Source organism: Elephantulus edwardii, unplaced genomic scaffold (assembly GCF_000299155.1).
Source record: "Elephantulus edwardii isolate Elephantulus edwardi_28Jun2011 unplaced genomic scaffold, EleEdw1.0 scaffold00069, whole genome shotgun sequence".
Lineage (NCBI taxonomy): Eukaryota > Metazoa > Chordata > Mammalia > Macroscelidea > Macroscelididae > Elephantulus > Elephantulus edwardii.
Genome location: NW_006399819.1, coordinates 16,074,522 through 16,079,599, shown reverse-complemented (window position 1 = coordinate 16,079,599; position 5,078 = coordinate 16,074,522).

Sequence of the window (5,078 nt, the reverse complement as noted above, 5' to 3'; positions counted from 1 at the left end):
CCTCAAAGGAAACACACTAAAAGGGGAAAAAAATTAACTAGAACCTCAGTGGAAACATAATAGAAAAAAATCAAAGATGAAACATAAAGAAAATGTTAGAATCATGTGATATGGCATCAAAAGGAACAACATACATATGATTAAAATTCCAGAATAAGAAAGAGACAGAGAAACAACAGAGAAAATTGTGAATGAGTTATCAGAAGAAAACATCTCAGGTATTATGAAGAATGGAGAAACCTCATTCTAGAGTTCAGCAAACACCAAATAGACTAGACCCAAAACCAAAACCAAGACATATCATAGTCTAATTCTCCAAAACAAAAGATAAGGATAAAATACTAAAAGCAGTAGGAGAAAACACAGAGTCACCTACAAAGGAGAAACAAATCAATTAAGTTCTGATTTCTCAGCAGGAACCATGCAAGCAAGCAGAAAACGGAATGACATAATACAGAAAGTTGAAAGAAAACAATTACCAGACAAGGATCCTGTACTCAGCAAAGATGTCCATCAAACATTAAGGAGAAATTGGGTCATTTGCAGAAAATAAAGAACTTAAGGAATTTGTGAAAACAAGACCAACTCTATAAAAAATTTTAATGGAAGTCCTTCACACAGAGACACCAAAGGAAAGTGAACGGAACATAGGCACCAGAAACAACAGAAAAAGAACCACAATCACAGAGAAATGGCAATGATAAAACCTGGCTTGTCAATAATCACACTTAATATGAATGGACTAAATGCACCAATTAAGAGAAAAAACTATCAGAATGGGTAAAAAACAAAGTTCATCAATATGCTGTCTACATATCTAAGAAATGAAGAGAAGGATAGATTCAAAATCAAAGGGTGGAAAAAGTATACCAAGTATTAGGCATTCACAAAAATGCGGGAGTGGCAGTTCTAATCTCTGATAAAATAGACTTCAGGATGAAAAACAACATAAAAAATAAGGAAGGGCACTATATAATTATTAAAGGCACAAGAGATCAAAAAGACATAGCATTGGTCACCCTCTAGAACAAAAGGATAGACCTCAGAAATAACTATGGCTAACAGAATTGAAGAAACGGACGGTACTACAATAGTGATAGGAGATGTTAGCAGAATATTTTCATCAAAGGATAGGTCAACTAAAAATAAATTTAACAAAGATGTAGATGATCTAAGTGATAAAATCAGCCAACTTGACTTTTGGATGTATTCAGAGTATTACACTTAACTAAAACTCAATTCATTTTCCTCTCAAGTGAATATGGTACAGTCTCCATAATCGATCAGATTAGGAAACAAAGTAAGCCTCAACAAATTAAAAAACCATTGAAATAATACAAAGTATCTTCTTAGACCATGGTGCCATAAAACTAGAAATTAATGACAAGAGGATAAAGTTTATAAAATTCTCCATGTCCTAAATAATACCCTGCAAGAAAAAAATTGGGTTATAAAGGAAATAAAGAATGAAATTAAAAAAATTCTTTGAGACAAATGAAAATGACAATATAACGCACAAAAACTTTTGGGACACAGCTAGAGCAGTTCTCAGAAGTTCACAGCAATAGGCAAACACATGGGAAAAAAAGTAGCAAAATTAATGATCTAATCCAATACTTCTGTCAAATGGAAAAAGAACAACCATCTAATCCCACAACCTCTAGAAGAAAGGAAATGAGAAGGGCAAGAGCTGAAATCAATAAGATAGAAAAAATTGAAGCTGTCAACAAGGCCTGTAGGTTGTTGTTGTTGTTGTTGTTGTTATGTGTCGTCGAGTCACCTGTGACTCATAGCGACCCTATGTACAATAGCCCTAAACTCTGCTCTGTCCTGTGCCAATCACACTGTCTCTGACACTCCTATCCCAATTATCCCAGTCACTGAATCAATCCACCTCATAGAAGGCCTTCCTCTCCTGGGCCGTCCCTCCACCCTCCCAACATGATGTCCCTCTCTAAGGACCAGTCTCTCCTCACAACATGTCCAAAGTATGTTAGACGGAGCCTCAGAATCCTTGCCTCCAAGGAGCCACCCGGTTTAACCCTTTCCAGGACAAATCTGTTTGTTTTCCTGGCAGTCCATGGTATTCTCAATACTCTTCTCCAGCACCACAGCTCAAAGGCATCAATTCTCCTTCTATCCTCCTTGGTCATTGTCCAACTCTCTGATGCATAACAGGTGATTGCGAAGACCATGGACTGTATCAGACACACCTTAGTCTCCAAAGAGACACCATTGCTCTTCAGCACTTTGGAGAGGTCCCTAACAGCAGACTTTCCCCTGGCAATGGGCATTTTAATTTCTTGGCTGCTGGTGCCAAGACTGTTGACTATGGAGCCAAGCAAACTAAAGCTGTGTGGCCTGTAGGTAGTTCCTCTAAAAGGTCAATAAAAAAGAAAGAGAAGACACAACAAGAACATTATGGATTTGATTTAATTTCATCTGGTTCTCTTGTGATGTCACCTCTATCACACCTTAATTGAGCTGTTATTATGTGCTGTCCAGTCAAAATTGATCCATAGCTGACCCTCTAGAGGGTTTTCAGAGGCAGTCTAATTGCATGGGAGGAGATGGCCCATCCATCTCCCTTGGAGCATCTGGCAGATTCAAACCTAGTGCTTTCAGGATTGCAGCGCAGCTTCTTATAACTCAGGTGCCAAATCTTCCTTATGAAAAGCTCTCCTATGATAAATTTGCAAACCTATAAGAAATGGACAAATTCCTTGAAACTCGTGTCTTACCCAGAGAGATACAGGCATTTGTACAGCACTCGAAGATATCACATCACAAAAGAAGAAATTAATCTGGTCATAAAAAGACACTTTCACTCCCTGGATCTGATGGCTTCAAGGTGGAATCCTACAAAATATTTAGAGATCTATCACAATACTATTTAAATTAAAAAAGAAAAATAGAAAAAGAAGGAACATTGCTAAACTCATTTTATGAAGCAAACAGAATTTTAGTACGAAAACCAGGCAAAGATATCACCAAAAGAGAAAACTATAAACCAATGTTGTTGTTGTTGTTGTTGTTGTTGTTGTTGTTGTTGTTGTTGTTATGTGCTGTCGAGTCTCTAGCGACTCACAGCAACCCTATGTACAAGAGCTCTAAACCCTGCTCTATCCTGTGCCAATCACTCTGTCTGACACACCCCTCTCGATTACCCTAGTCACTGAATCAATCCACTTCATAGAGGGTCTTCCCCTCCTGCGCCGTCCCTCCAGCCTCCCAAGCATGATGTCCCTCTCCAAGGACCTCTCCATCCTTACAACATGTCCAAAGTATGTCAGACGAAGCCCCAGAATCCTTGCCTCCAAGGAGCAGCCCGGTTTAACATTCTCTAGGTTGAATCTGTTTGCTTTCCTAGCTGTCTATGGTACATTTAATACTCTTCTGTAGCACCACAACTCAAAGGCATCAATTATCCTTATACCCTCCCCAGTCATTGTCCAACTCTCTGATGCATAACATGTAATTGCAAAGACCATAGCCTGTATCAGACACACCTTATTCTCTAGAGTGACACCAGAGCTCTTCAGTACTTTGGAGAGGTCCCTAACAGCAGACTTTCCCATGGCAATGCACCTTTTAATTTCCTGGCTGCTGGTGCCAATACTGTTGACTACAGAGAGAGCCAAGCAAACAAAAGCTGTGTACAATCTCAATCTCTTCACCATCCATCCTGATCCTGCCAATTGGTTCAGTGGTGACAATCTTTGTCTTCTTGGCATTGAGCTTCAATCCATACTGAAGGCTGCAGTCCTTGACCCTCTGCAGCAAACATTTCAGGTCCTCCTCAGTTTCAGCAAGCAAGGTTGTGTCATCTGCATAACGGAGATTGTTAATAGATGATCTTCCACCAATCCTGACACCACATTTCTCCTTATAGAGCCCAGCCTCTTGGATAATCTGTTCTGCATACACATTGAAAAGGTATGGAGATAGTTTCTTTGCTCTGACAACTGCTTCTTGGTCCAAGTATAGGTTTCACATTAGAACGATCAAGTGTTCTGGGATTCCCATTTTTCTCAGAGTCAGCCACAGTTTGTTATGATCCACACAGTCAAACGCCTTTGCATAATCAATGAAACAAAGATGAACATTCTTCTGGAATTGCCTGCTTTCAGCTAAGATCCATCTAACATCAGCTATAATATCCCTCATATCACGACCCCTTCTAAACCCAGCCAGGACTTCTGGCAGTTCTCTGCTGATGTGCTGTTCCAGTCATTTTTTTTTAATACTCTTCAGTAGAATCTTGCTTGTGCGTGAAATCAATGCTATTGTTCTATTATTTCCACACTCTGTTGGGTCACCCTTCTTTGAAATGGGAACAAATATAGATCTCCTCCAGTCATGAACATAGATTTAAAAAATCTTTAACAAAATCATGACCAATAGAATCCAACAATAAATTTAAAAAAAAAAAATTCAGTGTGCCAGCATGTTGTAAGGAGAGACAGGTCTTTAGAGAGGGAAATCATGCTGGTTAGAGTAGAGGGACAGCGCAGGATGGGAAGACCCTCTATGAGGTGGATTGATTCAGTGACTGGGGTACTCGGGATGGGTGTGTCAGAGGCAATGAGATTGGCACAGGATAGAGCAGGGCTTAGGGCTGTTGTACATAGGGTTGCTATGAGTCACACAGGACTCAATGGCACATAACAACAACAGCCAGCTAAGGAAATTGCTCTATCAGCACCTCCCAAGCTTACTCATTTTCTTTTCTATCACTATCTCAAGGATTAGACTTGAAAAAATTTCAGATCTTTGTAATTGGCCACTTATCTGAGCCTCTTTATCAGGAGAAACTACATGTAGGTCTCATGCAGAGATACAAAGAACCCACTCAGTTGGTGACTTAAATAGGATGGCTAGAAGTCTTTAAGATTGTTGCAATAGAAATCATGTTGAGACAAGCAAGCCATCAGCAGTTGACCAGAGAAGTGCTTCAACTTTATTCCTTCTCAGATTATTCTAAGATAAAAGAGAACATGTGCTCACAAAAGAAAATAAAAATCATTTATCATGACCATGTGAGATTCATTGTAAGAATAAAAGAATGATTTGACATA